This window comes from Apium graveolens, chromosome 10, assembly GCF_009905375.1.
Source record: "Apium graveolens cultivar Ventura chromosome 10, ASM990537v1, whole genome shotgun sequence".
Lineage (NCBI taxonomy): Eukaryota > Viridiplantae > Streptophyta > Magnoliopsida > Apiales > Apiaceae > Apium > Apium graveolens.
Window position 1 is genome coordinate 215,618,721 of NC_133656.1, and position 11,513 is coordinate 215,630,233.

The following is an 11,513-nucleotide window of genomic DNA, read 5'->3' on the forward strand; positions in this document are numbered from 1 at the left end:
TGGTTATGTAAAGCAGGGTCATTGCAAATAATATTTTTTATACAGGTTTATATATTGTGTATTTGTTGTGGACCCCAAACTTCTGACTCAGGTTTGGAGGGCGCCACAAGGGCATTCCATAGCACCAATTATACCAGTATCAGACCCTCTCCCAGAGGCTCCTGTAGACATCCATGAGGTTCCACCAATTCCTGTTCCCTCCCATGTAACAAAGCCCAGCACCTACTAAGGAAATGCCACATTTATCTCCTGCACCATTGTTACCCGATACCGTGCTTGGTTATCCATTTGGATCTCCTATGTCTGCACCACCTGCACCCCATGGACTGCTAGGTGCTACCATTCAGGCTTCTCTTATCGCTGATTATCATACGACTTTGGGTGGCCTATCTGAGGCCCGTAATGTTTGAAGTGATCTGTTGTATCGACTTACTGCACCAAGGATTGAGGGTGGGATACTTCCGGCAGGATTAGCTTATAGCATGGACAGGATTGAGGCTACCACCCAAATTACAGCTAGAGGCCATCTTGAGGGTCAGATTGATCCAGCTCTACTTGCGACTATCTTAGACCTCATCACCTCTTTGATGGAGCAGGTTAGGGATGTCGTGCGTACCCGCATTTCTTGAATCATAGTAGTGTGCAGAGTTAGAGCGATCAGACAAGGATTTTCATGCAGCGTCGCTTTTGGAGGATTAGCCTAAGTTATGAATGATTTATTTTTAATGACTAGATGATTATCTAAGGTAGTACTTTTGGGATAGAAGCGATTAGATCAAATGATGTAATTATATTTCATGTGTTTAGTTGTTGTACCCTCAAACAAATGGTTATGTATATATTCGTTCCTTTCAGTTCAGATCAGTTTGTTTGTGAATAAGTTCATATTGTTAATTGCACTATTAACACTTAAGAGTGTCATGAAGTTTATAGAACTTGAGAATTCATAATTTATGATCATGTAAGGACTGAACGAGGGAAAGACTTAAGGAAAGTAAGTAAGACAAATATAAAGAGATTCTCAAAAAAAATTCCAAGCTTTATGCCCCCACGAGGAAAAAGATTTGAGGCAAACCCTGAATGTGATAATCAGGGAGGTCACAATCAAGATATAAGGAACCCAGAACATAATGAAGTGGAAAATGAGGATTTTAAAATATAAGATGACCCCGATTATGGGGAGTAGGAAGAAATATTTAGACTGAAAAAACAGAACTCGAGCAAGGAAGGGAGCACCAAGACGGTTTTCCTATTAGGCAATTCATGGACCTGCATAAACAAAACTAATACTTTTACCCCCAAACACCACCTTGAGGAAACAATGTGGTGTAAAATTCTTACAAGACATTTAAGTCACTAAAACTCTCAGAGTTCCAAGGAACAAGTTGACCCAGTCGAGGCAAGAGCCTGGCTAAAGGAAATAGAAGAATCATTGAGATTCTAAATGATTGACGAAGCGCAAAAGACTGGTTTTGCCACTTACCTTCCTAAGAGAGAGGCCACCCGCTGGTGGAAGGCCAAGGAAGATAGAGAGATAGTGTAGAAGTTTAAGAGCCAGACCAAAGGCGGATGAGTATGATGAATCATGAATCTAGGTTGTGAAAGTCATCAAGATTCGTCTGAAGGACACGAATCCAGAATGACGGGTTGTTTGAAATCAACGCTTATGTTGTGTTGGTTCATGAAATGGTTGTAATAGAAACGAAATTAAAAGATTGAAGGGGCAAGGAGTATAAAGGGATATAAAGGAAATAGAGTTGAGAAGTAATAAGGGAGTTAGGTATGTGAAACCCTAAGAAACCCTAGCAATAAATAAAGAGAAGTGTGTCATCATCAGCGCGATGGTGACGGATCATGAGATAAAGTCAAGGTTTGAAGGCGTAAGCGATACGTATATTTAATCCCCTTTAAGTTGAGAGTATTCGATGAAACTTTGAGATAGATCGATGGATTAATAAGGAAAAATGGATGGACTGAGGAGATAGGATAATAAGAAATTAGGAAAATGGGATGAAGGAAGTGACTTTCAAGAATGTGAAGTGTATGTAAGACCGCGGCTTGATACCCAGAAAGGGAGACGCCAGGTATAAAAGATATCACAACATTGAGATGATGGTTGAGATAAATAATGGAGATAAATGAATAGTTAGAACTAAAAATTTCACATTGAACACAACCAATATCTTCCAGAACATCCCTGTTATCATTACCAAATCAGGAAAGAAAAGCGGATAACCATTGTTATCTTTTCGAGGCCATATGGATTGACCCCATCTTGAATAAGGATGTTATTGTGAAATTCGGTATAGCCTATCGAGGTGGGAATGATTGAATAAGATAATCAATCAAGGATATATGACTTGATTTATCCATGGAAGGATGCAAGTACCTTTTTAAAGGTGGAATTAAGGATAGAACCTCCATAACTTGAGATGAACCTAGGGGAATGCATAAGGTTGGCATTACACCAATAATAAGGACAGTATGAGTGTCGAAGTATGAATTGGGAAGAAATAAAGTAACAATAATCTTTAAAGATCAATGGAGAAAGTTTTCAGAACTATATAGACAATTGTTCTAGTATTAGTAAATGGTATCTTGATATCCCATGTACTTAGGGAGTACCGGATGAAGAATTTAAGGATACCCTTAGAGGCTCTACAAGGAGAAAGGTAATATTCAAAGTTCTCAAGAATAGAAATTTTGATAAAAGAAATATGGCGTAATTATAACAATGTCAGGGGGGCACGTGTTAAACCATAAGAAAGTATAGGTCGGCCCAATGAAGGTCGAGATTGATGAAAACAAGAAGGACACAATGTAAGAGACGTCCTAAGTATGATCAAAAGTCAGTCGTGACAATGTTAACCTCTAAAGACCGAGGCAATAACTTATGGAAAAATGGTGATATTTTTTTTTCTTTCTCACCAGGACTTAAGAAAAGCATTTTCACATAAGCAGTGATTTAAAATGAGGTAGAAAATTTAGTTGGAGATCGTTCAAAAGACATTGATTATAAGAAACTATTACTATCAGGAAAGGCCAATGAGATGGCCGACACTCAAAGTGCCAGAGAGCAATTATAGGCGCTCGTGCCAGAGGAATACAGTGATGATGGTTAAATCCGTGAAGGTTGTATTATGGTGTGAAAGATTGACATTCCTTCTGATGATTGTGCGATACTCAACCGTAATAGTAGTTTGGTAAAGATTTAATTCATGTAATCGCCGTGAGCGGGCTATCTATCTTAGAAGGTCCTATCTTGAGAATAAGCCAGGACCATGTTTCAAAAAGGACTAATCAAACCTTTGAGTTAAGTCTTCTATTGAAGGCATATGATTAAGAATGGTATTAACCTGCTATCGTTGCTTTGATTGAAACTCTTCTGCAATTTTATCTTCTTCATGTCATGAATGTACGTCAGGATCTGGAGTGTTCTTCATGAATCATGAATGGTGATTATGTTACCTCCTTAAAAGATTTTGATACGGCAGGTGTGGACTCCGTATGATTAGATATTAAGATTTTGAGGAAAATGAATGACTAAAATAGGTCAGCAATTGACCATAGTAATGCAGCAATAATTCTGCGAGTAATGAGCCGATTACAACCGTAAGAGTTATATTAGAATGGATGTTGAGATTGAGTACCACTAATCGGGTCGTGGTGATGTATAAGTTATTATTGATAGACCAACTAAGCTGAACATTTATCTATGATATATTTATTCCTTCTTATCGATAAAAAGTAGTATTACTATACGAAGAAGGTTACGGTATAGCAATGCATTCTAGTAACTATGATGTCTAGAATGAAATCTGAGATTCGATTTTCGCTGTCGAGGGAGTTTCAACGGTGATTGTTTATAAGCTCGAGCAAGAGCATGGGTCCATAGAATGATGGACGGAATCACAAAAATATTTAGGCATGTGAAATACGATGCGATAATACTTGATGTTGAGATATATACATATATATGTTTTGTTCTCCTTTGATAAACCTCTAGAGTTCGGAGGTAGAATCCAAGCCAGATATTTTGTGGCAGTATTTTTTTATATAATGCTCTTAAATTCGTTCTTTTCTCTCCTTTTCATTTTGTATAAGCTGAGAAGAACAACCTTACAGAAGGGGAAGTATTGCCGAATGACTATCTATCTGTGTGATAGAAGCCTAGTAGGATACCACATGTTGCTTAATTGCTTGTCAAGTACTAAAGGCTGGCCACCTTCTGTACTGACTATGCGATATAACAAGTGTTCATGATCATAGTGATCTCTCAATAAATTCTTTTACTTCTATATGAAGGACCAAGCTTTCGAACATGGAAGCAGCTCGAGATGAAGTGGTATCAGTACGGTGGTATTCTGAATTTAACGCGTTCGTGATACTAAGGTTGTCGCGGTTATTAAAAGGTTATAGAACGCTAACAAGCAAAAGTGTAACCATTATAATATTAGGATCGGAAGGTAATATCGATTATGAACTAGAAAAGAGTGGTATCAGTAGGTATTGGATATATTAAGATGTATTGGGAAGTTATTAAATGAACTAGCCCTACCTCCGAACCTGCACAAGTTCGCAATAAGTTCCAAGTATCAATGTTAAGGAAGTATGATCCAGAGGCGAGACACATAGGGGAATATGAACCTGTAAACCTCCGACCAGACTTAACCTATGTGGAGCAACCAGTGAGGGTTATGAATCAAAAAGGAACAAGTGCCTGGAAACATGGTTATCAACCTAGTCAGAGTTTTTTAATAGAATCACAATGTGGGAAAATTGACTTGAGCTAGAAAGTGCAATGCTAGAGAAGTATCCCCAACTGTTTTCTATCTGATTCTGGGATGGAATCCTTTTAAGGAGGGGAGACTGTAATAACCCCAAAAAATTTGGACCTTTTGTAATCCTTATGAATAGTGAATTTGTTGATTATGCTGATTAAGGAAATTTTTCATGCCACACTATGTAGGGGTTCTTTTATTAATATTCTGAGATTTTATTAATAGTCCATAAAGTATATAAATGTATGTAAAGATCGTCAGAATCCAAATTCGAAGACTTTGATTTTTCCCGAAAATCCACCATATACCGAAAGAATTGATTATAAGGTAACATGATTAAAAGGATTTAAATTCAAGGATTATAAGAGAGGATCATAAAAGGAATATAAAATATTGAGAAAGGTTTAGGGGAACCCAAGTAATAAGATCCTGGATATGATCCCTCAAAAGATGAACGAGAAGGAAAGTTAAGCGAACCGTATAACAGATAAGCGGTCATTAGCCAAGTAATTAAGGGTTAATCAAAGAGGTTAGTGGATGATGATGTCATCACACCACAAGGAGAATACATGTGTTAAAAGATGACACAATCATAATGATATAAGCATGACAAGTAGAATTGTATTGTTAGATGATTATTGGCCAAGTAAAAGTTACCATGGTAAATTCTAAAAAATTAGCCAAGCCAAAAAGGGAAGCAACCAATCAAAGTATCATGACACAAAAAATTAGAAGTTGACTTTGTTTTCCAAGAACAAGCTTTCGGCCCCTTTGCTTCAAGGAAGAAAAAAAATTACAAACTCCAAGCTTCACTCCATAATCAAATCCAAGGTAATTATGTAAGCTTCCCTATGATTAGATAAGTATATCCTAGGAGTTTAAGCTTCCAATTCCTTATAAATCTCTTCCAATAAATCAAGGAAAGAGATGGTGAATAGAAATTTATTGAAACTAATTTTTGTTTCTTGATTTCTTTGAAAGATCAAGCTTTTAGGAAGTTAGATCAAGGCTCCTTAAGGCCTCCTAGTTACTTATCACTCACCAAGGAAGGTAAAAAACTAATACCCTAGCTTTACTTTGAGTATTTAGGAGTGGTTTTGATTGATATAGTTTATGAAAAGCATGATTCTTGTTTTTTTAAAGTTTGGTTGGATTTGTAGTGATTTTGAGTTATGAATCTTGGTTATTGGTTAATGAACCTTAGGTATAGTTAGTAGCTCATGTTTGTGATTGAATGAGTTGGAAAATCTTGAGGTTATAGACTGATGAGTAAGATTTAGATAAATTTTGGTTGTATTGATGGTTATGAGTTGGTTTGTGGTTAATTGGAGTAGTATAAACATTGGTAATCGCATAAACATAGCCGTCGTAATGCCCGTTTTCATTCAACTGCTTGTTCTTAGTATTCGGGACATAAATCTCAATGACCAATCTGCAAATTTACCATGTTTAGCTAGATCATGTCATAAGCTTCGTTTTGATATGTGGTTCGCTTGGATCCGATGTACGGTTTAGGAGAAACAACCGTTTTAAGTAACGGCGTTTCGCGAGCGAACCATTACCCCTCGCCTTACTTTGAAACCTTGGTTAAGGTCCTTAAATGACTAATTGGAGTATGAAAATATTATTTAAGATTAATTGGTCAGTTGGTAGAGTATTCGCGAAAGAGTCTCCTTAAAAAGTTAAACGGTTAATTTTATAAAAATGGTGGAGCCGAGGGTACTCGAGCGACTTATACTATTGGGGTCCAATTAGTAAAAGTCTAGTTTCTTAAGCGACCGTGGTCTAATTCCAGCTTATGTTGTTGTTCATAGGTTACCGGACTCACTCTATGCTTAAGTCTACTCCGGAACGCTCAGGCAAGTTTTCTACCCGTTATACTGTTGTTGTGATGTAAATATATTGATGCATTATCTTGAGATAAGTGCATGACTGTTATTAGTAAACCTTGCGATATATTGGAGCATGTTGATATGGTATATATATGCATGTTGTTAAATCTTGATATTCTAGTATTAATTCAAATGCTTATAAACTGCATAATACCTATACTAGAGATAAACAGTAGTTGCGTATACCTTTAGTATAGGGGACCCGAAGGTGAACATTTTTCTAATCGAATAAGGTATAGTCGATAGTTTTGAATAATAAGCAAACTTATTTTCGATTATTCAAATAAAGATCGTACTTTCCCATAAGGGTTTTAACTGTCAGTACTATGTTAGGTAGTCCGACTATGAACTTGGAAAAAGTTCTTATTATAACTTATCATTTTAACGACGCATCATCTTTGAGGTTTATAACTCTGGGCTCTGATACCATTTCTGTAATACCCCCAAATCCGGGGTCGGGGATCTGGGTTGTCACGAGTTCCATTCCCTTAATAACACTTAATCTAAATAAAAAACCAATTACTGCGTGCTGTGACCCCACAATATACACACACACCACAAATTATAGTCTCAGAGATGAATACCAAAATAACACAAGTCATTTTATTCCACAATTATAAGTCATTACACCTCAAAAGGGGTTTCTGAATAAATTTACATATTCTTTGACATTATTATAATTCATAATATACATAAGCCTGGTACATCAGCAGTTGAAAACCTAGCCTATTGGTAGTTCCTACCTTAGCTACAGCGGCATCAACGCCTACAGGAAACTGCGGAACGTTTCCTATCCGTTTGCGAATTGGGAGCTTGGTCCTGCTCATCTTGTCTATCTATTATTGTGTGATGAAAGAAGAAAGTAAGGGTGAGCAACAAGCCCACCGAAATAATGTGTATAATAATTAACAATATATAAGCATTCTCATAGTACTCATGAAAGTCTTGGTCAAGAAGAAATGAACCAAGTTTGATTTCTTAATGCGACGAAGTCACAAAATATTCAGTATATATACATATATACTTCTCAAAATCTTTGAAATCCTCTGACATGTATAATATACACAGAGTTCCAGTTTATAACTGTATAAAATATCGTTGCAAGGTGATCTCATATATCTAACCTTGTCTCAACATTTTTCTGAAAATCTTTGTCATGCATAAGATAATCATTTACTAGATAGAAGTTGAAAAGATGAAGTTACAAGATACTCCAATATACTTATATCTTTTCCGAATACTACTTCAACTACCACCATTGAAGCTATAATCAGTTTCAAAAGTTCATCACATAGATGAGACTATAAGATAAGACTTGAATATATTCAATCTTTGAAATATCATTCAAAAGAAATGAAGTTACGAGATACTTCATTAAGTCCCGATATATATACACACCTATATATATATCTCATACTTTCCTTGAAAACCTCTGTTATGAAAAGTATAAACAGGGTTATAATACCCAATGAATTTGGAAAGAAGAAAACTTTGTCATAAACCTGATATCTTGCTGATCAGGCAAAGATACCAATTAAGTCACCTTTTCTACTAGTAGAGGGATGAATTCCCCACTGGTCATCACCCTGCCGTATTAGGGCCTTATGATGGACTGCCACTCAACCACTTACGCTATGATGGACTGCCACTCAGCCACTTACACCTTGATGGACTCCCACTGAGCCCATATCGTTTATGCCGACGCATTTAGATGGACTTACTTCCCAAACGTTGGGCAAGTAATCAAACTCTTTTATCAAAACAGCAACTTCGTTGCTCCAAAAATACACCACTGAGCCGGATCCCTTAGGTTTTGAGCGAGTATTTAAATCCTCTTCGAAAGAAAGATCTGAAATCTGAAAATGAGTTTTGGGATCCGCTCTAACTGTTAAAATCATTTTAAAGACTCGAAAACATTTTAAAGAATGTTTAGAGTAATGATGATTTAATAAAATAATTCAGTCCCGATATGTTAGAAAATATCTGAATATTGTTATTTAAATAATATTCCCATAAGGATAATCTTTATAAAAATAATTAAAGTAGGAGTTTTAAAACTCATACTTGAAACGAATAATAAATAACAAAAGATATACTTATAGGCTACCACCCAAATTACAGCTAGAGGCCATCTTGAGGGTCAGATTGATCCAGCTCTACTTGCGACTATCTTAGACCTCATCACCTTTTTGATGGAGCAGGTTAGGGATGTCGTGCGTGCCCGCATTTCTTGAATCATAGTAGTGTACAGAGTCAGAGCGATCAGACAAGGATTTTCATGCAGCACCGCTTTTGGAGGATTAGCCTAAGTTATGAATGATTAGTTTTTAATGACTAGATGATTATCTGTGATAGTACCTTTGGGATAGAAGCGATCAGATCAAATGATGTAATTATCTTTCATGTGTTTAGTTGTTGTACCCTCAAACAAATGGTTATGTATATATTTGTTCCTTTCAGTTCAGATCAGTTTGTTTGTGAATAAGTTCACATTTTTAATTGTACTATTAACACTTAAGAGTGTCATGAAGTTTATAGAACTTGAGAATTCATAATTTACGATCATGTAAGGACTGAACGAGGGAAAGACTTAAGGAAAGTAAGTAAGACAAATATAATGAGATTCTCAAAAAAAATTCCAAGTTTTATGCCCCCACGAGGAATAAGATTTGGGGCAAACCCTGAATGTGATAATCAGGGAGGTCGTAATCAAGATATAAGGAACCCTGAACATAATGAAGTGGAAAATGAGGATTTTAAAATATAAGATGACCCCGATCATGGGGAGTAGGAAGAAATATTTAGACTGAAAAAACAGAACTCGAGCAAGGAAGGGAGCACTAAGACGGTACTCCTATGAGGCAATTCATGGAGCTGCCTAAACAAAACTAATATTTTTACCCCCAAACACCACCCTGAGGAAACAATGTGGTGTAAAATTCTTTCAGGACCTTTAAATCGCTAAAGCTCTCAGAGTTCCAAGGAAAAAGTTGACCCAGTCGAGGCAAGAGCCTGGCTAAAGGAAATAGAGGAATCACTGAGATTCTTAATAATTGACGAAGCGCAAAAGACTGGTTTTACCACTTACCTTCCTAAGAGAGAGGCCACCCGCTGGTGGAAGGCTAAGGAAGATAGAGAGATAGTGTAGAAGTTTAAGAGACAGACCAAATGCAGATGAGTATGATGAATCATGAATCTATGTTGTGAAAGTCATCAAGATTCGTCTGAAGGACACGAATCCAGAATGACGGGATGTTTGAAATGAAAGCTTATGTTGTGTTGGTTCATGAAATGGTAGTAATAGAAATGAAATTAAAAGACTAAAGGGGCAAGGAGTATAAAGGGATATAAAGGAAATATAGTTGAGAAGCAATAAGGGAGTTAGGTATGTGAAACCCTAAGAAATCCTAGCAATAAATAAAGAGATGTTTGTCATCATCAGTGCGATGGTGACGGATCATGAGATAAATTCAAGGTTTGAAGGCGTAAGCGATACGTATAATTAATCCCCTTTAAGTTGAGAGTATTCGATGAAATTTTGAGATAGACCGATGGATTAATAAGGAAAAATGGATGGACTGAGGAGATAGGATAATAAGAAATTAGGAAAATGGGATGAAGGAAGTGACCTTCAAGAATGTGAAGTGTGTGTAAGACCGGCAGTTTGATACCCAGAAAGGGAGACGCCAGGTATAAAAGATATCCCAACATTGAGATGACGGTTGAGATAAATAATGGAGATAAATGAATAGTTAGAACTAAAAATTTCACATTGAACACGACCAATATCTTCCAGAACATCCCTGTTATCATTACCAAATCTGGAAAGAAAAGCGGATAACCATTGTTATCTTTTCGAGGCCATAGGATTGACCCCAGCTTGAATAAGGATGTTATTATGAAATTCGGTATAGACTATCGAGGTGGTAATGATTGAATAAGATAATCTATCAAGGATATATGACTTCATTTATCCATGGAAGGATGCAAGTACCTTTTTAAAGGTGAAATTAAGGACAGAACCTCTTTAACTTGAGATGAACCTAGGGGAATGTATAAGGTTGGCATTACACCAATAATAAGGATAGTATGAGTGTCGAAGTATGAATTGGGAAGAATTAAAGTAACAATAATCTTTAACGGTCAGTGGAAAAAGTTTTCAGAACTATATAGACAATGGTTCTAGTATTAGTAAATGGTATCTTGATATCCCATATACTTAGGGAGTACCGGATGAAGAATTTAAGGATACCCTTATAGGCTTTACAAGGATAAAGGTAATATTCAAAGTTCTCAAGAATAGAAATTTTGATAAAGGAAATATGGTGTAATTATAATAATTCCATATGGGCACGTGTTAAACCATAAGAAAGTATAGGTCGGCCCAATAAAGGTCGAGATTGATGAAAACAAGAAGGACACAAGGTAAGAGACGTTCCTAAGTATGATCAAGAGTCAGTCATGACAATGTTAACCTCTAAAGACTGAGGCAATAACTTAGGGAAAAATGGTGATATTTTTTTTCTTCTCACCAGGACTTAAGAAATGCATTTTCACATAAGCAGTGATTTGAAATGAGGTAGAAAATTTAGTTGGAGATTGTTCAAAAGACATTGATTATAAGGAACTATTACTATCAGGAAAGGCCAATGAGGTGGCCGACACTCAAATTGTAAGAGAGCAATTACAGGCGCTCATGGCACAGGAATACAGTGATGATGGTTAAAGCCGTGAAGGTTGTATTATGGTGTAAAAGATTGACATTCGTTCTAATGATTGTGTGATACTCAACCATAATAGTAGTTTGGTAAAGATTTAATTCATGTAATCGCCGTGAGCG